The sequence below is a fragment of the Lissotriton vulgaris genome, chromosome 4_1 (genome assembly GCF_964263255.1).
Source record: "Lissotriton vulgaris chromosome 4_1, aLisVul1.2, whole genome shotgun sequence".
NCBI lineage: Eukaryota > Metazoa > Chordata > Amphibia > Caudata > Salamandridae > Lissotriton > Lissotriton vulgaris.
Genome location: NC_141691.1, coordinates 278617011 through 278641605, shown reverse-complemented (window position 1 = coordinate 278641605; position 24595 = coordinate 278617011).

Genomic DNA, 24595 nt, shown 5'->3' with positions numbered 1-24595 from the left:
CAGGACAACCTCTTCTGGGCGGGAGGGGCATGCTCCGGCTACGCCGCTTTGGGCATACCAGCCAGGACACGCCCCCGCCCACAATGGTTCCCGGGGGATCGGGGCACCCATCCATACGTTCGGGGGGACCGAGTGGTCTTCCCTTTCCATCCACTCAGGCACTTTTTAAAGGCGTTCCTGCGACGGAACACCCCCCTGCACCGGACCATCCACATGAGACCTGACGCAGGTTTCAAGTGGCATAGGGTTTTACAACGTGATGCTTCTCCCTAGATGCGTTGCAGAAGTGATGCAACGGCGGCATAAAAGTGTCTCAAAGGGCTTGTAAATCTCCCTTGAAACTTTAATATTCTCCTTGATTTTTTTTTTGTATTTGTTTTATTGGGGTGTTAGAGCACAAAAAGAAAACAAGCATAATTCATAAACAATATACAAAAAAACAAAAGCTGTGACTAATACCCCAAATGTTTTTTTACAATATTTTCTCCCCCCGCCACCCATGTGGATCCATCTTCAAGCAGAGCCAAAATCTAAGGACCCAAAAGAAAGGAATTATAAAATATATATATATATATGTACATAGATATATCGCAACAACAAAAATATTTCATACCAAGCTATTAAGCCAATTAAGCAGAGGCAGCCAGATCTTCTCTCCTCTCTCTTTAGCCCATCTTCCCTTCTTCCTCACCACCGCAATCTCCCAATTATATGTAGATAGGAATTTATTAAACCAAACATGTTCTGTCGGTGGAATAGCATCAAGCCATGCTGTGGCCAAGCATAAACGATAAACAGCCATAGCAATAAAAACCAATTTTCTATGATTTTCATCCATTGCTTGATTAGAAATTCCCAACATTATTGCCTGCGGGGTAAGTGTCACAATGTGACCTAGTATAGCCCCCAGCCGTTGTTTAATTTTGGGTGATATTTTTGAGAGTCCCGGACAGGTAGCGAACATGTGTGTGCTATCGACGGCGACCGCCCCACAACGAGGGCAGTGTATCTTGGTAGTACACCCTATCAATGAATATGAGCTGGAGTCACGTACAGATTACACCAGGTCTTGAAGCACTGTACTTGCAAATTTGCAGATATACATGAAGTTTGACTGAAGAGCAGAGAATCCTCACAATCCCCCTGCCCGCCTGTAACACTTTTTGCCATTGATTGAAATGCTTAGTAAGATCATCCCCTATTTTTTCTATGATGGCTTTGTAGATGGCAGCGGTTTGTGGTGAATTAGTTTTAATCAAATCAAAAAGCGGGATTCGATTCTGGTTATGGCATTTTTTCTCAAATAAATCCCAAATTTGTAGGAATTTTAAAAATCCTTTTTCACTATGCCAAATCTGTCTTTAAGAGCATCAAAAGAAAGTAGATTATCACCAAAAAGAAGATCCCCGATACAACAAATCCCTCTTTCCCCCATCTACTAAAATAAGCATCATTAACAATTTCCGAGCATATGGCATTATTATCACCAAGAGGGGAATACCTATGCAGCCGACCGATTCCAAACTTTTTCCTAACTGCAGTCAAGACTTTTTAGATTCCGATCAGAACCTTAAACTTAACCCTCCTATAATAAGCAAAGTCAATTTTTCGTAATAAAACGCCCTGGATTCTCTCCCGCAAAAAAATATGGAAAATAGAAATTTCAGAATTGTTCGGATTGTATGAATTGATCAGCTTGCCTTGATTTATCAATATCCCTTTTGTTTTTCCATCTACACTTACAGGTTGGCCTTTACCCTGTGCTATACTGGAAAAAACAACTCACACTTACCTTACCTATCTACATCTACCAGGCAGGCAGTGGCATCCAAGATTGGCAGACAGAGCATTCATGGAAGGAAGGACTGAGTGGAATGCTGAGATGCAACTCCTCAATTTGACCATAACATGGTAACTTAGTATTATCATCTTTTAATTTGTTTCATGTTTTCTCTTCAATCATTACGACTTTGCTAGCATATGACCCCTACCGCTATTTTTGTTATTTTCTTTGCTAGCTTTAAATGGAATCGTGGAACTACAGAACATAAAATATATGGAATTTCTGGGCTGCTCTTAACCAGAGCTTCTTCCATGGATTTGGTTTTTCCATTGGAAATGGACAGAGAGTTAGGTAGAAGTATAAGGAGCCATTTGTGTTTCAGAATACATCTTAGCTGTTTTCCTTGTCTGCAATAAGTTACAATGATTCTAATGGGGTCATTATTCTAATTAACCTTAGTGTTCATGTGCAATATCTTTGCCAAATAAAAGTTCAGTTCTGCTTAGTTGGTTAGATTTGAATATAGCTATGTCTAATGTTTTGGGAGTGTACCCCTTTCTAGAAATCTTATCTTACTAACCTGTTATGTGCATTTAAGCTTCGCTCATCACTGCATATTCTCCTATGTTTCAACATCTCCCCTTAGGTTATACTTTTTATTAAATGGGTGAGGCCGGGTGAGAGCTGGTGGCGTGCAGGACTGTATTTCCTGCTGTTGATTTGCAATGCAGTGATGGGACTAGTTTGTTGTGAGCAATACTTACTCTTACCTCAAGAAAATCAACTGAGTTCGAGCTAACTGTAGCTGTGAGTTTCAGATTAATTTAATTTTCGTTGAGTAGAGACCCAAATTGTAAGGCACTATCCTAGGTTCCTATCTACACCACAAAAAGATTGTCTATGTATTTAAGGTAGACTAGAACATGATCTGCCATGACCTGTTGATGTTTGCCTCTGAGGACCAACTCCTCTCAGCATCCAACGTGTAGGTATGCATAGCTTGGGGAGAAGCGGGCCCCCATGGCGACACCTCTCAATTGTTGGTGGGTATATCTGGTTTTGGAATGAAAACAGGTTAGTTTCCAAACAAAAAATGATCATGTTTATGAGCATTCAAGTGTGCTGTGCCATACATATCGGCCTGTATATATATATATATATAAAAAGCATCAAAGGAAGACACTTGTCTTGCTATGTTTAAATAAATGAGCTACACTGCTTGCACCTTAATTCCGTGTAGTGGTCCGTGATTCAAAGAAGTATAGAAGAGGTCCGCACCTGCATTTGTCAGCCCTGCATTTGGCTATCAGGAGTTTTATTGTATATATATATATATATATATATATATATATATATATATATATATATTCACTGAAAAAACCATAGGTTATAGACCATATATAGTTAGGAATTAGCATTTACAAAACCATATTTTACTCACACAAAACCATTGAAATGTCATATATAGTTAGTTGCCCTAACTATATATCGAGCACCCGCAATCCACTGCTGATGATGTCACATATTACATCATTCATGACATGGTCAGTGACATCACTGATGACATCACTGATGACATCATCCAGTGACTGTATGTTTCTGTAAAGTTAAAATATGTCTTACATATTGAAGAATGAGTGGATGTATAAGTGTCTGGATGAAGGATTTAGTAGGTGCATGACTGACTGTATGAGAGAGTGATTAAATGTGTCTCACTGAGTGCATGGGTTAGTGACTAAACTGTCTTAATTTGTGCATCATTATATCTGTTGTTCTGTAAACTGCTGCATGTGTTGATCAGTAGCTATATGAGTAACTATATGGGTTATTGATTGGTTGCCCAAGTATTTGTATGGGAGAGTGAGTGTGTGTGTGTGGGTGTCTGGGAGGTGTGTGACTCTGTGCATAGATGTGTGAGCAGTTGATTCACTAGATGTATGGGTTCAAAAGTGCATGTGGAAACAGCTGTATGGGCGGTTGACTGTGTGCATGAGTGTATTGGTGAGTGAATGGATATCTCAGTGCTACATGTCAAAGTAAGTACATATGTAAAACACAGTACATGTGAGAGTAGACATATATAAATAACTGTGCAGAAGAGCCAGTGAATGTGTGAGTGGCTGCATGGATCATTGAAAACTTGTATCAGTGATTGTATAAGAGAGTAAATATGTGTTAGAATATGTTTGAATTAGTAAGGTGTGTATAACTGTATAGTTGAGGAAATGGAGGTGTGATTGATTCTTTGCATGACTGACTATGTGTGTGAGTAACTCCATGGATGAGTGACAGTCTGTGAGTGTCTGTTTACACTGATTGTATCTAAGGTTATATTAGAGTCTGAAGAGGTTCATCGTATTATCACATGAATGATATCATCAGTGATGTGATCAGTAATGTCAAATGAGATGTCATCAGTTATGTCATCAGTGATGTCATTTGAGATGTCATCAGTGATGTCATTTGAGATGTCATTAGTGATGTCATTAGTGATGTCACTGACCATGTCATGAATGATGTAATATGTGACATCATCAGCAGTGGATTGCGGGTGCGCGATATATAGTTAGGGCAACTAACTATATATGAAATTTCAATGGTTTTGTGTGAGTAAAATATGGTTTTGTAAATGCTAATTCCTAACTATATATGGTCTATAACCTATGGTTTTTTCAGTGAATTTTCAAGGTTTTGTAAATGCTAATTCCTAACTATATATGGTCTATAACCTATGGTTTTTTCAGTGAATTTCATTGGTTTTTTAAAAGCTAACCTCTGTAGCTGTAAAATGTATTCTTCTTTAAATCCAAAAATATATTTTAGATGTTTATTAATAATTTTTTTTTTTATATTTTTTTTCTTCGCTTCCGGTTCGCGAACCGGGAAGCTTCCCGTTAGCTCATCTTGATGCCGCGACCTAGTCCGCTAACCGGTAAACGTTCCGTTTGCGCAACTGTGACACGTCGCGGAAGCGTGACGTATCAATTTGTCGCGTAATGCGTCTTATGACACGCCGCGTTAGCACTCCCGGAAGTGCTCCGGACCGCGAACCGGAAGTGATCCCGGACGCGGCACGCACCGCGTAACGTGAGCGGAGCAGGTCATGTGACTTGTTTATAAAACTTTTCATTGGTTCATTTCACTTTTGGTTTCCAAATGATGTAAGACTAGGTCATATGACCTAAAAATAACACTTTTCATTGGTTTAGAACTTTTGCTTTTCCCAAATGATGAAAACCCCTCCTTCTTTCCTCACTCTGACTTTCATCTTGGTGAGAAAAAGACCCTTTCTGAACAGTGAAGAATGGCTTCAGTAGTTGCATCAGCTGGTGCACCCCCACCACCACCTCCACCTCCTCATGGGAAGAGAGGACCACCATCCCATTTCATCACCAACACAGAGGAGGAAGAGGATGAACTAGAGGAAGAGGAGACAGAAGGACCACAGTTCATACAAGAGTTGCCCCGTGTTTCCCGTCGGAAAACCAGTTTCATTTGGCAGTTTTTTTCAATCCCTCGAGGGGAGAAGAAAGTGAATGCAAAGTATGCCACCTGCCTCATTTGTAAATAAAGGTTATCAAGAGGCACTGAAAAAAAGTATAGCATGGGAAACTATAATGCATCGCCATATGAGCAGGTGGCATCCACTGAACTACAGCCGTGCAGAGTTGCGTGACCTGCAGGATAATCCACCAACAACTCCTGTGGCCAGGTCAACTTCGCAAATATCATTGACAGGAGGAGAGGCACAGGAAACCGTGCCAAACATTCAGGAGAACTTTTTACATATGAAAATAACCTGTTTGTATTGCGGTGCATTGCTTTCATGTGGTAACATGAGCATATCGTTAGTGAACATTGCTTATGAAAATCACAATTGCCCTAACCGACCCAGACAGTAATTTTTTTTTTGCTCCTGTTGAGCCCTTTTCAATGCCTGTTTTTTGTTGTTTCCCCTCCATCAAAAACAAAAAAAAACATAAAACTGTTCAAAAAATACAAAAAAAACAAAAAATGTTTAGAAAAAAAAAAAAAAACAACAAAAACATACAAAAAAAAGTTCTTTTCCGGACTACCTCCCCTTTCAAATAAAATTGCTAGAATGTTAAGCACTCTGGCAAGCTCGATTTCTTTTGGTTCGCTTTCCCGTTCGCTGCCCGGTTCGCGAACTAGAAGCGAACCAAAAATTTTTTAAAAAAAAAAAGAAGAGTTAGTATAAGGGAAGTAAACAGAGAGTAATGTTAAAAGAAAGACAGCTATAGGGAGTAAACCAGAGATACTGTTTAATAGATCTATTTACCGAAGAAAAGATGGAAGAGGGTATAATTGCGAAAAACAAAATGTATAAGGAAGTGAAAGAAAAAAAAGAGAGTAGAACAATAACAAAGAAGAGTTTCTTGGAGAATGTGAGTGAATGTTCAAAATAAGATTAAAACATGTGGAATAACAGAGAGAAAAAATAGAAAACAGAAAAGAAAAAATAACAGAAAAAGATTAATTGAAACAGAAAAGAAATGTAAATATCATCAACATAGGCAATAAAAGTTTTGCATTTTTTATCAGCAGAAATATGTCGCCAAAGCATTCTAATTAGCTTGATACATATGACCCCAAGTGAGGCCTGTCTTGCAACATGGTGCATCTTTTTCATCACTGCTGCATCAGTTTCATGTGGCACGGTTTTAAAACAGCATGACACATTTGTCTAGATGCATCAATTTGTAATTTTGATGCCTTATAACATATCTTTTGCACCGCCACTGCGTCACAAAACTGACGCACAGTGGCGCAAAAGAGGCATACATATATCATAAATCTGTCCCTAACATCTTAAATAATTAATTCAGGATGACGATAAAGTGTGGTCACTCCTGAGGTTTGTTTAAGGTGAGACCTACTCAGAGTTACAGATCAATTTTACGCTTCTTGAAGAATACAGAGGAGATAATACATGTGAAGGCCTACCAATGAAGTAAGTCATGTCCACTTATTACATCATTCATGACATGGTCAGTGACATCATCAGCAGTGCATTGCGGGTAAAAAGAGTAGAAAACATTTACCTTATAATTCTTGTTAACTTTTTCAAATATTTTTTCATACTTTCAATCTGTAAAAGAGAGAACAAACATTTCAAAAATATTAAAACATGTATTTAAAAATTTGAAAAGACAAGGGAAAAGGTTCAAGAAGAAACAGTTTTTCAACAACTTTGACATTTACAGAAGCCTCTGCTGCTCTACGTCCCCTACACAATCCTAAAGATATATATTTTAAACAAACAGTATCTTGATGCTGATGAAGTGAGGCCTATTTTGGAACATGGTGCATCTTTTGCACTGCTGATGTCTCACAATAGTGATGCAATAGCAGCGCAAAAAAGATGTAAAGCCATCATAAAATTGTGTCTAACATTTTAAATGATTGTTTCAGGATGCAAATAAGATGTGTGCTTTCAAGAGGTTTCTTTAAGGTGAGGCCTATTCAGTTTTAAAAAAAAAACAGTACCCAGAAGTGCAGCACTGTAAGCATTAACTTTGACACTTACAGAAGCCTCAGTTTCTCCATATCTACCTCACATTTCTAAATGTATATCATAAGTACAAAAAGTAGAACATTAATTATACATGTTAAATGGTTTATTTTTGCTGTTCTCAGAATGTATCAAATTTCACTTAAATCAGTGACTTGAAGGTATTCATCATGTAACAGCGGGGAAAAAAAAACACAATCAAAATGATTGTGTTTAAAAAACCCATACAACCTAAGAAATCTGAATTCAAAACTCCTTAAAATTAACTTACTTTCCATAACGTCGAAGGATGTCCTATGAACAGCGTACACTCTGTTGTGCTATAAATATTTTCAGCCCGCCACTTTCTGAAAGAAAACCTCCATCGTTTTGAAAAATATGTTACATACAAGAAAAGACTTCTCACATTCTACCACATGTTTCCACTTGGCCAAATCATGTTGCAGCATTTTTCAACTCTTGTAATTCTTATAATGAAATCCCGTCATTTTCTATTTTCGCAACTTTCAAAAAGAAAACATTTAAGATTACTTTCACAATCCTGGACTACTAATATCTTACCCTTCTTTTACACTCATGTGCTCCTTTTCCTATGACACTGATACTGCTTACTATGAAGCAGACTTACTTGCATCAGGTTTATATAGTTGGATTTTTAAATTGACAATATAATTAAAAGTTTTGGACCAATAATCTAGACAGCATTGCAGACTTACATTCCCTCTACTTGATGAACCTTTTGCAATTCCTCAGAGGAAATCCCGAGATTCTTTCCTTAAAATTTTGGTTTTAAAAACACCAGGTAAGAATTTTTAAGGTCAAACGGCAATTTTTTTTTGAAAGTTACAACAGAATCATTGCAGAATGACCAGCCGTTTCGAGACGTTAAATAAGCTGTGTAATGTCCTGATGTTGTTGAAGGACCATCGTGATAGATAATTGCTACAGTTACAAAAGTCCTTCCTGATATTGACAGCTGAGAAGCCACACATTTTTTTATTAAAGTTGACAGTTTTGATCCATTAGGCCTCCATCGTTGGATCATTAAAATGACATACTGGCCATATCTACATATAAATAATGTTGACATCATTTCAGATTTACATTGGCTACGCTCCATGTTGTGATCCGCTGCATTTACTAGCTTATTAAAGGAGACTGATTTACTGTCTGGCAAAGTTAAATATATAAATCTTTCTGAGTCTACACTAGTAGTACTTGATACCATACAGTTCTCGCAGTCATGCTGCCATTGATAAGAAAGCCCAAACAGGTGATCTACATCTACACCCTCATCTTGCAATACATCAAGCATATACATTAAAAACTCCTGACAATCCTGCTGATTATTTTCAGAGAAGTCTGTTTGACCTGAACATTCATCTAACAGATAACGAACTTCAGACACACTTTCTACTTTTGTTCGATCAGTGTTACATTTCTCGAAAACAGAATTCAACAAACAGCATAAACTTTGTTCTGAATTCAACACAATCTGTTCTTTTAAACTCTCTAGTGAAAAGAGAACATTAACCACTACATTTGCATAGCAGTTGACACCAGAACTGTTTTCAAATTGAAAACCGACAACATCTTCAACAGAATCCACTTTCTTTCTGCTTACAATTTTCGGTTCATTGACTTTTGGTCTTTTTGCTACAACCTCCCTACTATTACTGATATTTCTTCGTTTACGGCCTACCACACGTTTCTCAAACAAAGGATATTGAGGCAAATGTGGTGCATACTCTTTTCTTAACCTATTGTATTCCTTAACACAATCTAGATCCGCACAAATGTTTGTGACATCACAGTCAATCAAGTACAATCCCGATAAAGTTCTAACTCGTGACAATGCCACATATGCCATACCCTCCTTGAACACAGAACTGCCAATATTCACCAATGCACTATCTACACTTAAACCTTGCGATTTATGGATTGTCACCGCATATGCCAAGCAAACAGGAAACTGTTTACGGCGAACATATAAGTCTTTAACAAGCAAAAACCTAGCAGAACAACGACCAATTAGCTGTACTTCCTCAATGCCATCAAATTTAATTTTTAAAAATTCAATTCCATCTCTATTTCGGTATTTCTCAAAATCCACAACATTACCCATTGATCCATTTACCAGACCTCTTTCAACATGTAAATTCCTTCTCAAAATGATTCGGCAATTTAAACACACATTCAAAGTCTTTTCAAAACCCGCTGTTTTAGATATAGTCTTCTCTAATGAATCCAATTTTGATTTCAAATTCTCAGACAAAATAATTGTTAATCCCATATGCTCTATTCTGTCAATAGCTTCAAGTTTCACAATCTCTTGCTTTTCTAAATTCAACATTTTGTTGTTGAAGATGGCACATTCTGCAAGAGTTGGCATCAAACATATTCCGGATTTCTTCTCAGTAATTTTCTGAAAAATATTCTCAGGCACAAGTCTTGTTCGGGATATAAATTTGAAAGTAATCGTGTATTTGATGCTTCTTTCCCATGCTCGGTCACTTTTCCAATTCTAATATCTTGTAGAATATTCTTGTAATCTTCATCCTTCGCCTGACGCATATTTTCATGCAGTTCAGCATAATTGAAGTTTAACCATATATTGACGTTGCCAATGCTCCCTAGGCACTTCCTGGTATCTTCATGCGTGAGTATTTTGAACACAGGTTGACCTTTTACTGGTGTCAGCTGCAGAAGATCTCCGAAAACAATGATGTGTTTGCCACCAAATAACACATCATACTCAGTTTAAGAACTTCTTGCATTCTGAAATGCACAAAGGCAAGCATGACATTGGAAACCATGCTTACTTCATCAATGATAAGAAGTTTCATTTTCCTCAAGACTCTTGAAACTTCACAACAAGCATCCCCAGATAACTTGTGGTATTGTAATTTGTTGTCATGCTCCACTGGCAGCATCAGTAGACGATGCAAAGTAATACCTTTAATGTTATGTGCTGCCAGTCCAGTAGGAGCGGTAACAACACAAGACAACGATGTCTCAGTCCTTTCCTGCAAATAACAAGAAATTGCTTTAATAAGGAAACTTTTTCCAGTTCCCGCTTCTCCACTCACGTACAGTCGGACAGGCTTCAACGATGTACATGAGCACTCTTTCTTCTCATGACTTAATCCATGCTCAATTTGCTTGGTAACTTCATCATATATTTTCCTCTGCTCAACGTTGAGTTGTTTTTCCAAGTCTTCTAAGTTAACTGAATCCTCCTGAGCATGTGCCATGGCTCTTTCCACTTCATTCATAGCAGTGGCAGCTTCATTTTCGATAATAGGTCCTCCTAGTGGATCCTGACTCAATGAAACAGAACTCTGACTATCCTGAGAACTGTCTCTGGCAATTTCGGCTGCAATCGTTGCTTCCTGCTCAATTTCCAAAGTCAACATTTCTTGATATTTGGGAAAATCAGGACATTCTATGGTCTCCTTAGCAGCAGTGAAAGAGTCTTCGTAACAGAGGAAATCTCCAAGCAGTTCCTCTTCTACACGCCAAGGCTTGAAAAGTTGCAAAAGTGCTAAATAGAAAAACTCCTTTTTTTCTGGAGATTCGCCACTCAATTTTCGATGGTTTACTAATTGGCATTTTCTTTGCTTGACCAGACATCCCTCACTTCCAATTACAGCATACACTCCTTTCTCAATATCTTCTTTGATGTTCCTCTTGTATATTTAATTTTGGAGAACCTCATATAGACAAACATTCTCAAGATGACTGCTTCGATTTGGATAATATGTATCCAACATGTTGGTCTTCAAAATGTCGGTACTGTTTGGTTCCTTTTCTGCCAAATACTCAATTTCCCGGACAGGTTTTAGAACTCGATTTCGCGTTGCAGCAAGACCAAGACTCGCCCAAACGATACTCCTGGATTTGGCATAGAGACTTGCTGAAGACAACCGGTCAGAACATTCGAAAGCTCCGATTTCTCGATGCGACAACATCTTCAGACTGAAACTGTACAACTTCTTGCTGAGGCTCTTTTCATGGGAAATGTCCTCCCACATATCCTTCAATTCTGTCTTTTCTTTTTTGGTGATGTAAGATGTCACATACCGAGCCACAGCCATACAGTTGTCAGCCACAAACTGTATATCCATGTTAGCATTCCACATGGACAAAATCACTGGGTTGTAGTCGTTGATGTACTTGGACTCTTCGTTCCTTTTCAAATTGTATGTATTTTTGGGTGATTTCCTCGTGACATTATGTCGCAGCGAAGACATCAAACTGTTCACTCTTCCTTTAGAAATCACCGGTCGTGGAAAGTTGAAACGACATTTGGTGTAGAACTTGTCCTTGTTTCTGAATTTACGACGACAGTACTTTCCACAACGATGGCTTTGGAAACGTAGAACTTGTTCTCTTAGGCTTTTCTTCTCCGTTGCGTTTGGAACAGCACACGTAGAATACTGTTCTATGAAGTTCATCACTAAGTCATCCGGATCTGTTCCAAATTTAGGTGCATCCTTGATCCACAGCAAGATATGTATATGAGGAGCACCTCTTGCTTGGTACTCCTTTCTCCAGAAGAAATCCAACACCTCTCCAAGAGGTGGATTCTTCTTATTTGTGATGAAAGACATCATAGCTTCAAATCTATGATTGAAGTACCTGCATACATTCACTGGATCCAAAGAACACAGTTCTCCAGGTGTCTTGAATTCAATGTTTTCAATATTTCCATTTGCCTCTCGTAGAAATTCAAGTAAGTCTTCCCAGCCATACTCGGCACAGCTCAGAGTAAGGAACCATGTTGGAGTTCCTAAGTTCCTCAGCATACATTTTAAATCACCATGACGACGGTACCAGTACTCATTAGTACCACGCTGACACGCCATGAGATTAATTAGGTGAGAATCCAAAATACTGTCTTGGACATTGACTTTATGCATAAAGTCACTTGCCGAGATGTTTCGCATCTGTATACCACTTTTTAAGATGTGGTTCACTGCATATGACAGTCCAGACAGTTCGCTTTCAAACAGGAGATGAAACAAATAGGGAATGCATTGACGAAACCTAGGATCTTCTGCATACAATCGTAAAGTCCGGTATTCAGACGCAGGAATTTGATGAGGTCGCTCATCATATCTTCCTCCTTGACCTGTTGGAAATAGCTGTGGGAAACACCAAGCTTCTAAACTTTCCTCCCAAACACTAATGGGACTCCCTTTGGCTTGTTTCATTTGAAACAACTCAATTGCATTCCCCTTGACTTCCTTGGAATGCAAAGGATGAACACTATAATGTTCATATATTTCTTCACTTTTAGAGGCCTCTACTTGCTCAATTTGGCCAGCACACAAATCGCTATCCTCTTCATCACTTCCTTCCTCTTCTGCAACATATACATTTATATAGTACTTATTATTTTTCTTCAAATACAATGTTGCATTTTTGACTTTCCTAACATCGAATAAATCTTGCCATATTTTCTTATTCTTTGTCGGAACCCCATTAACCAAGATAACCAGAGGTTCCTCTTCCACTTTTTCTACTCCAATTGTGTTAATGTTTTTGTTCAAATCTAGAGGCAAATAAACAACTCTTCCCTTTAATCCTCTCTGTAAATCTGATGGAGGCAACTTCCCTGTCTTTGGCTCCATTCTTACAATAGCCTGAAAGGGATGGATACTTTGAATCAAAATAGATTCATAAGTATTTAAATCCTTCAATTCAGAAGGAACCTCAACCAATTCCAGATTATTATGAACCGCCCTAGCAGGCATCTGGTTTTGGTTTAATTTGTTACAACAATAAGTACATACACGTTGATCCGATCCCAAATCAAAATAATTTTCTACCATCAAGTATGTGGCAAAATCCTTCCATTCACTATTATTTTCCCTTTCACTTTTTGCATATAAATCCACTAACTTAGTCTGATTCTTATAATAAGTGCGTCGACAACACACACAAGTGAAATTAGGCCTCTCACTTGATTTCATCTGAAACGTGGCAATTTCCTTCTGAAATTTATCTGTACTAGAAACCTGTACATTATCTTCAACATTACCCTCTACTTCTGGGTCAATTCGAACATTCTCATCTTTACTACCAAAGTAACAAAACTCAATTTCTTCACAAATATTCTTGACATCTATTTCAGAACCATGCAAAAGAGCAGCACATAATTGTTTAAGCATAATTGCTGGACTCTTAGCATAATACAACATTCTCACTAATTTTCTCACTTTATTATGATGCACTGCTAGCATCCTGAAATGATGAAAAACACTCTGGCATACTCTCCTGGAAAGACAAGCCAGTGAATGACCACGCAAACCTGTCATTTGTCTCACTCTGCAAGGATCTAAATCTTGCAACAACTTCATTTTCTGCTTCAAACTTTTCTTATTAAATGTCCGTATAAAATCACAAAACAAATTGATGGAAACCTGTCGCACACTGCAAATAGAACTACACTTCCAAATGTACACAGGACCCTTAGGACGTCTTCCTAAAACCTCATTACCTAACACCTCGTCTGTCTCTGTTGTCACAAGTTTTTCTTTTTCAACTGGACAACCATCCTTCACTTCATAAGCTCGACCGCTGGTGTCAACTGCAAACACCAAATCATTATCCTGAAAATAACTCTCCTCATTAAAAAATGCCTCACAACTTGAACTATGCATCCATTCTCCGGAAAAAACTTCACAAAAGTTACTACGATTTACTACTCTCTTCCATCTCCTATTTGATTTGAAATCAGAAATTACCTTGTTTAGTTTCCTAATTCTATTGATTATCAAAATAAACAACTTTCGCTTAATTTCAAAAGCATGATCAATAATTTTCTCTACATTTTTCTTCTTCTTATAAAATGCCACTTTCTGTTGGCCTTTCTTAATATTTTTTAATAAATTAACTATTATCCTGTTGCGGAACATTCGTTTTCGAATGTCCCTAAACTGTTGTTTCCTTCTACTATCATGCACAGAGTTATCTCTTCCTCTACCAGTAACATTTTTGATGGGTCTTTCCTTTCCATTTAAATTGCTTTTCTTTTTCTGGACTGAAACATTTTTTGGAGAAATACTTTTTTTACTACAAATATTTCTTATGAATGATTTTGTGCTCTTACCCGGAGCTTTCTTGGTGATTTCACGAGTATTTTGGGTAGAGGACTGCTGCAATAATACATGATCTTGCTGTCTTTGACGTTTTCTTGCCTTTCTAATTCGATTCTTAGTTGGCATTTTTTAAATTTAGAAATGATGTGCAGTTGAATCTGTGGAAAAATATAATAAAAAATGTTATTAACCACTATTACCAAACAGTAAATGAATAACAGTCATCAAAAACTTAACACCCTACTTATTATATAACATAGCAAATCTTTTGCACCACCACTGCGCCACAAAAATGACACACAGTGGTACAAAACAGGCATACAACAATCATAAATCTCTCCCTAACATTTTAAATGATTTATTCAGGTTGACGATAAGGTGTGGCCTATCTAGAGGTTTGTTTGGGCCCAGATCTTTGGACTGGGGTAAATGGGTGTCATTGATCCACATTCGGTCCATCACCTGTTTTGTTTGTTTGAGGTGAGGCCAACACATGGTTGCAGATGAGATTTTCACTTGTTTAAGAAAACAAAGGAGATAATACATGTGAAGGCCTAGCAATGAAGTAAGTCATGTCCACTTCACTCTTGAACAAAGGGCAGACATCTTTTGAATCTGTGGTCACACCTAAACTTCATCTGCACAATGTCATTCATAAACTTAGGAAACACTAGTGATGTAATTGAAAAATGTGAAGTTTCTTTTCCTCATTTCAGAATTACATCACCTGTGTTTCCTCATTGACTTAAAATGTCCTTAATGCACATGAAACCGTTTTTTAGATTGCCCCTGCACCATTTTTGGGTCATTTTGAACATGGCTATGTTACTCCCATGATCAAAATCTAAATTTGCCAACCACAGGTGGGAGCGAATTTACAAGAAACTTGCCCCATGAGGAACGCTTTCCATTTAAAAAGAGAAAAATAACATCATAGACACTCAAATGCCTTATAAATATGACCCAAAACAACCTATGAAGCTCTAGCAGTACATATCCAGAAATGTAATTGATTTAAAAAAATCGTTTTTAAACACAGCATATAAATCAATTGTATACCTGCATTCAAGAGGAAATGACTGAAAATGTCCTTGAGACACATTAAAGCGTTTTATTGAATGCCCTTGCACCATTTTTGGGACATTATTAACATGGCTATGTAACTCCCATAAACAAAATCTAAATTTGCCAAGCACAGGTGGGAGCGTATTTACAACAAACTTGCCCCATGAAGAACGCTTTCCATTTAAAAAGGGAAAAATAACATCATAGACACTCAAATGCCTTATGAATATGACCCAAACAACCTATGAAGCTCTAGCAGTACATATCCAGAAATGTAATTGATTTCAAAAAATCGTTTTTAAACACAGCAAATAAATCAATTGTATACCTACATTCAAGAGGAAATGATTAAAAATGTCCTTGAAACACATGAAAGCGTTTTTAGGAATGCCCTTGCACCATTTTTGGGACATTATTAACATGGCTATTTAACTCCCATAATCAAAATCTAAATTTGCCAACCACAGGTGGACGCGTATTTACAAGAAACTTGCCCCATGAGGAACGCTTTCCATTTAAAAAGGGAAAAATAACATCATAGACACTCAAATGCCTTATAAATATGACCCAAAACAACCTATGAAGCTCTAGCAGTACATATCCAGAAATGTAATTGATTTCAAAAAATCGTTTTTAAACACAGCATATAAATCAATTGTATACCTGCATTCAAGAGGAAATGACTGAAAATGTCCTTGAGACACATGAAAGCGTATTATTGAATGCCCTTGCACCATTTTGGGGACATTTTTAACATGACTATTTAACTCCCATAATCAAAATCTAAATTTGCCAACCACAGGTGAGAGCGTATTTACAAGAAACTTGCCCCATGAGGAACGCTTTCCATTTAAAAAGGGAAAAATAACATCATAGACACTCAAATGCCTTATAAATATGACCCAAAACAACCTATGAAGCTCTAGCAGTACATATCCAGAAATGTAATAGATTTCAAAAAATCGTTTTTAAACACAGCATATAAATCAATTGTATACCTGCATTCAAGAGGAAATGACTGAAAATGTCCTTGAGACACATGAAAGCGTTTTATTGAATGCCCTTGCACCATTTTGGGACATTATTAACATGGCTATGTAACTCCCATAATCAAAATCTAAATTTGCCAAGCACAGGTGGGAGCGTATTTACAACAAACTTGCCCCATGAAGAACGCTTTCCATTTAAAAAGGGAAAAATAACATCATAGACACTCAAATGCCTTATAAATATGACCCAAACAACCTATGAAGCTCTAGCAGAACATATCCAGAAATGTAATTGTTTTCAAAAATCGTTTTTAAACACAACATATCTGTTTCAGCTTACATGAGAGACCATGGAATGGGCTCCATGTACAACAATAACTTGTGTTACTGCATGCCAGATTGCTACACAAAATATGCAATTAAAATTTCTCAAAGAAACAAAATCTATTTGTACTTGAGACAAAGCCACATTTTAAAAACACAGCTTTCTTCATCATTTTCTCCTTAAATCATACTATTCTCTATCTAAATTAAATACATCTTTTCTCACCTTAGCAAATACTTTTTGAGTTTCAAAACAGTCTCAGAAATACACCAAATTGTCTTCAGCAGAACAAAGAGGATGCACTCCAGAGGCTGCAGCTATTGAAAGCACAGAAATACAGATATTCATTACACATATCTCTCATATTAGCCAATCATAACTCTTCCCTCACTTTTTTCAAATCAAAACCCTTCCCCCCTCTGCCCTCTCTGCCTTTTTTTGCTTAGCAACCACCTCCTGAAAGACCTCTCATGTTTGCAAATTCACACAACAATGTTTCAATTGAACTCTGAACTCTCAGTGCACCTGCGTATCCAGTGCAATCTTTCATTAAATGTTTTTTCCTTGACCATTCAAATTACATCTTTCAAAGAACACATCCATGCACCCTAACTTTCTGTTTTCAGAAATGGAAATCCACCAATCACTGCTAATGAATCATTAGCACTGAAACTCCACAGTTTTCTTTCTTTACAAACTCCTACTGTTTCAACTGCCCTTTCATTACCACACTTCATCTGACTGCAGCACAACCTTCTCTCACCATGTTTAAAGTCTGGATTGTTGGACTTATATACATCCACTGGGCTCAAAGGTATGCTGAGAACAGAAATTTACCTAACCTCAATTTACAAGATGTGGAAATTAAGTGGTTGGGCCAAAGAGGATTAACATGTCACCAATTGATACCATTGGTGAAAACCTTTATACATTTGCCAAAACCTGACCTGTTAATTGTGCACTGTGGAGGTAATGATTTGGGCACTTTGACTGGGGTAGGTCTGGAAATGCTTTTAAAGGACACCTTTGAGCAATTAATGGCACTTTTTCCTCAAACTGCCTTGGTATATTCCAATATATTACTACAAAAAACAAGAGAGGTACTGAGAGTCTGTGAAATGAAGAAATGACAGGACCAGGTTGTGTCCAGTATAAGTGTTCAGATCAAACCATTGATCTTGAGCACATGACACTATTATGTCATAGAGGTGAGGATAGGAAGATACAGGGTTTAGAAAGTAAGAACATAGTACCCATCCGCCCACTCATCAGTGGAATTTCGTCATCTGGGTTGGTGAAAAGAAAGGTGTCCTATGGGCTTCTCCTCAGGGAGAGTCTGAGGTAGCCAGATGTTGGACCCTTGAGAACCGCATCCAACCAGCAGAGGATAGTGTGTGAGTGGAAGGGGCAAATAAATTTGCAGTGCTCAGAAAAGAAAAAGGAAACTAATCCTAGTGATTAAAAATACCTACTTTGATGACATAAGAAGACTTTTATTCGGTGTGACCATCAAAGTGGTATCGTTAAAAACAGTAAGCTGATAGCATGTAAGGAATTGCTATCTATCACGTGTATTAATCGGTCGACATGTTTCAGCCTATACCGGCTTTCTTCAGGACCTATGATAAGCTACTGCAACACTCACACACTATCCTCTGCTGGTTGGATGTGGTTCTTAAGGGTCCAACATCTGGCTACCTCAGACTCTCCCTGAGGAGAAGCCCATAGGACACCTTTCTTTTCACCAACCCAGATGACGAAATTCCACTGATGGAATGTTCTTACTTTCTAAACCCTGTATCTTCCTATCCTCACCTCTATGACATAATAGTGTCATGTGCTCAAGATCAATGGTTTGATCTGAACACTTATACTGGACACAACCTGGTCCTGTCATTTCTTCATTTCACAGACTCTCAGTACCTCTCTTGTTTTTTGTAGTAGTAGTTGGGGGACAAGGTACTCACATTGTCTATAAACTAACTCCCCTAGGACCCCCCAATACTCTGTTGTATTTTTGTATATTCCAATATATGCCAAAGACAGAAATGGAGGGGGTCCAACCAATTTTGTCCACAAATTGAGAAAGCGAGGAAGCATGTAAACAAATCTGTTTCAGCTTACATGAGAGACCATGGAATGGGCTCCTTGTACAACAATAACTTGCGTTACTACATGCAAGATATCTACAGAAGAGATGGAATTCACTTCTCAGATGTACCATAAACCCAAAAGCTCTTCTCAGAGCTACCCTTCATCTGATCACTCACAATTATTATTTTTTTCTAACTTTTTTCACTAATTTTCCACAAAATACGCTCCCCGGGGCGCTACCCGGTTCGCGAACTGGAAGCTAACCTCGCGGAATTTTTAAAAAAAATGTTTTTTTCCGCACATATAAGCCTCCTCAGCCACCCTCAGAAAACCTAGGGGGTCAAGATAAGTCTACCATGACCCCTTCTACCCATTCTGAACATTATTTGCCCTCCATCTTGTATCTTAATGCGACCGAAACACAAAATGGTGGACTCCCGTGACGCTTAAGGTTCGCGAACCGGGCCGCTTTCCGGGAAGCGGTCCAAAAAAAAGGTGGGAAAGTAATTTACAGAAAAACGATTAGAGACACTCTCATCAAATATAGATTAGCTCATACTACATAACAATCCCTTTCATTTTCACAAATTTGATTGAAATTCCATTTAGCCATTTAGCCTGTAGACCTCTCTAAGTACCGTGAGGTAAATTACTTCACAAAACACATCTGAAGTGTTGGAATTGACAACCAATGAAAATGTTACTTTCATTTTCTACTTTTATTACCTGACATTTGATTGGTTACATACCTGAATATATATAAAGGAAGAGAAGGAAACACAGCCATTTTGACTACTACTTCTTGTTGTATATATCATTTGGAATATCACTAATCACTTCAACTTGTTTCTAAAGGTAAGTTGTTATTTTTAAAACTGAAGTATATTGTGCACTATAAGTAAATATGGTAAACTTTTTCAGATAGTTTTATACTATCCCTCTGTAGTAGTTATAGATTTAGATAGACTTCTCTGTTATAGTTATGGATGGACTTAGACTTCTCTTGTATAATTATAAATTTACTTACGTTAAATCACATACACTTTTTTATATTCCTACTTCCACTCTGATACTATACACTGCCCAAAGATAAATTCACTGATAAAAAATGCCTATCTAAAATTATTCCCAACAGTGCCCTATCTCTACTAATATATATTTTTTTAATCCAAATTTCAGGCAAAATGGAAGGCGAAAACCAAGTTTCTTTTGAAATGGACCTGCAAGAGAGCAGCCAAGAATTGATTGATACAATTGATCAAATTGACATTGAATTTATGGATGAAACTTTGGACAAAGAACTACTGCAATGTGTCCAAGCAGTAGATGACCTCCTTGAAAATGAGGACATTTTACAACCTCACAGATTGCAAACAATATTCCAAGAAAATAATGACATTTCAGACACTGAAATGTTAGAAAGTTTAATAAATTATGAAACACAAACAAAATAAAAAAATGCTTTAAAAATAAAGACAAAAAAATCAACAAAAACAACAAACAATTAACATACAGTATTTGAAAAGTCTATCATTCTTTTTTCCTTATAGTACGCTGCCCAGAACGCTTCCCGGTTCGCAAACCTCACCACGCAAAAAAAAAAAAAAAATTTTTTTTTTGACCCTGCTGGGCCCTTTTAAAACCTCCACATAAAACCTAGGGGGTCAACGAGGATCTACTATGCCCCCTTATGGTAATTTCCCCCTTTGTTTTGGCATCCTCTTGTCTCTCGATCCTACCGAGAGACAAAATGGCGGCCGCGCCGGACTGTTTAGAATGTTGACAGACACCGGAGAGCCAATCAGCTTCGCTTCGCAAAGTTCCGATACGCGAAAAGTTCGCGAACCGGAGCGCTGCCCGGAGCGCTGTTACAGATATATATCTTGTTTTAAACGTTAATTTCTCAAAAACCACTGGAGCACATATATTGAGACCCAGCAAAGGCACATCGGGCTAACAGTCCTTACAATTTTGCCAAGTTTCGTGCAAATCCATTCAGCCGTTCGGGCTAAAAGTGAGGCCAACCGTCCTATGGAAATTAACATGAGAAAAACTCGTTTTGGGACCCCCCTTTTTTCTCGGCCCCCCCTTGACGAACCCCCCCCCCCAAATTTTCAGGGGCTGCTCAGAAACAAAATGTGCCATTTTCCTGAAAATTTCAGCCAATTCCATCCACAAACGCCAAAGTTATTAGACATAGAATTTTCAAAAATCCCATAGGGAAAAAATCCTAACTATATATACCTACTGGCGACCGCCAGTAAGTAATATATATATATATACATATACATATACATATACATATATATATATATATATATATATATATATATATATATATATATATATATATATATATATATATATATATATATATATATATATATATATATATACATACATATATATATATATTTTCACTGAAAAAACCGTAGGTTAGAGACCATATATAGTTAGCTGGACATTTTATTGACAAAAAACCAATGAAATTCCATATATAGTTAGTTGCACTAACTATATATCGCGCACCCGCAATCCACTGCTGATGATGTCACATATTACATCATTCATGACATGGTCAGTGACATCACTGATGACATCACTGATGACATCTCAAATGACATCACTGATGACATCACTGATGACATCTCAAATGACATCACTGATGACATCATCTAGTGTCTGTGTGTTTTTGTAAAGTTTAAATATGTTTTACATATTGAAGAATGAGTGGATGTATGGAAGACTGAGTGTGTGTGTGGCTGGCTGGGAGGTGTGTGACTCTGTGCATATCAATGTGTACTTGTATCAGTGATTGTATAAGAGAGTAAGTATGTGTTAGTATATGTGTGAAAAGTATGGTGTTCTGTGTTTAACTGTATAGATGAGGAAATCGAAGTGTGATTGATTCTTCACAGGACTGACTAGGTGTATGAGTGCATATGATAGTGTTGTAATAATGAGTGACTGTATGTATGAGTGATTGTATGGGTGAATGAGTGAATGTGTGTGTAGACGTAGGAATCAGTGAGTGCGTATGTAGTAACTGGTATTGGTGTGTCATGATGTCATCAGTGATGTCATTTGAGATGTCATCAGTGATGTCATTTGAGATGTCATCAGTGATGTCATCAGTGATGTCACTGAAGTATGGTGTTCTGTGTTTAACTGTATAGATGAGGAAATGGAAGTGTGATTGATTCTTTACAGGACTGACTAGGTGTGTGAGTAACTCCATGGATGAGTGGCAGTGTGTGAGTGTCTGCATAGGTGTATGAGTGCATATGATAGTGTAATAATGAGTGACTGTATGTATGAGTGATTGTATGGGTGAATGAGTGAATGTGTGTGTAGACGTAGGAATCAGTGAGTGCGTATGTAGTAACTGGTATTGGTGTGTCATGATGTCATCACTGATGTCATTTGAGATGTCATCAGTGATGTCATCAGTGATGTCATTTGAGATGTCATCAGTGATGTCATCAGTGATGTCACTGAACATGTCATGAATGATGTAATATGTGACATCATCAGCAGTGGATTGCGGGTGCGCGATATATAGTTAGTGCAACTAACTATATATGGAATTTCATTGGTTTTTTGTCAATAAAATGTCCAGCTAACTATATATGGTCTCTAACCTATGGTTTTTTCAGTGAATTTTCAAGGTTTTGTAAATGCAAATTCCTAACTATATATGGTCTATAACCTATGGTTTTTTCAGTGAATTTCATTGGTTTTTTAAAAGCTAATATCTATAGCTGTAAAATATATTCTTTATTACGTGACGTATCACGTAGCCACGTGAGACGCCTCATGACGCGTCGCATAACCGTGACGTATCGGTTCTGCAGCGCAAACAAAACCCGTAACGTAAGCGTGCCGGAGCACGCTTACAGATATATATATTTTTTTTAACCTTAATTAGACAAAATCCACACGTGCACATATCTTGAGGCCTTGCAAAGGCACATCAAACAAACAGTCCCTACAATTTTGCCAAGTTTGCTGGAAATCTATTCCCTTAATTTTTTTTTTACTGTTTCTCTTGGTTTTCCCCTTGTTACGCTTACCGGGACGCTACCCGGTACGCGAACCGGACGCTCCAAAAACACAAGATGGCGGACTCCCGTTACGCTGCCGGTTAGCTGCCCGGTTCGCGTACCGGGAAGCGCCTCTACCGCGAAAAATTGCGGGGGACTTTAATATCCCCCTCATAAATCCTAGGGGGTCAGGAGGGGTTTACCTTGCCCCCTTTCCTTCATTTCCCCCTTCTTTTTTCACCACATCTTGTCTCTCGAACCTACCGAGAGACAAGATGGCGGCCGCTCCGGACTGTTTACAATGTTGACAGCTACGCTGCCGGTTAGCTGCCCGGTTAGCTGCCCGGTGAGCTGCCCGGTTCGCGTACCGGGACGCGCCTCTACGGCGTAAAATCGCAAAATTTTTTGCCCCGCGGGGCACTTTAATATCCCCCTCATCAATCCTAGGGGGTCAGGAGTGGTCTACCTTGCCCCCTTTCCTTCATTTCCCCCTTCGTTTTTCACCACATCTTGTCTCTCGATCGTACCGAGAGACAAGATGGCGGCCGCTCCGGTTTGTTTAGAATGTTGACAGACACCGGAGAGCCAATCAGATTCGCTTCGCGAAGTTCCGTTACGCGTCAGGTACGCGAACCGTGGCGCTAACCGGAGCGCTGTCACAGATATATATATTTTTTTAAACGTTAATTTCTCAAAATCCACTGGAGCACATATATTGAGACATAGCAAAGGCACGTCGGGCAAACCATATCTACAATTTTGCCAAGTTTCATGTAAATCTATTCAGCCGTTCGAGCTAAAAGTGAGTCCAACCGCCCTATGGAAAAATGAATGGGAAAAACGCGTTTTGGGACCCCCCTTTGTTTTTGGCCCCCCCTTGACGAAACCCCACCAAATTTTCAGGGGCTGCTCAGAAAAAAAATGTGCCATTTTCCTGAAAATTTCAGCCAATTCCGTCCACAAACGCCAAAGTTATTAGACATAGAATTTTCAGAAATCCCATAGAGAAAAAATCCTAACTATATATACCCACTGGCTATCGCCAGTAGGTAATATACATATATAAACATATGTAATCTGCATATCTATATAAATATAAATGCATGCATACATATACATATATGCATACATATGCATGTTATTTACATGAAAGTTTTAAAAACACTAATAAAAGCAAAGCTAAAAAGCCACCTCATTACAAACAGAATGGCTTTAACTTAAACGAGGGCGAGATCTATTGCATTTTCAATGCTTGTTTACTTTGGTTCTATCAAGAAGGCATTCAGATGTGTCACACATTTGCCATAAATTCTGAATGTTAGCACTCTAGTTGCTCATTAGATCACTGTAGTAAAGCTAGTGCTCTCCAGGGAAGTCTGCTGCTAATCATGGTTTGCAGCCATTTTCCCGCATTTTTTATCCCGCAGACTTTCAGTCCGCATACCATTATCCCGCAAGGTCATTGAGCTCGCATACCATTATCCCGCATTTTTTCAAAACGCATGTGCATTTATCGCGCATGCCTTTACAAAGAATTACGTTTTAAAGGCATGTATGGTAAATGCATTTGCGTTGTGAAAACCACGATGACGAGAGAGGTAAGTGGGTTTGTGTTAATTTTTTCGTGGGTTAGTGATTGTGTAGTGTAGTGTAGTGT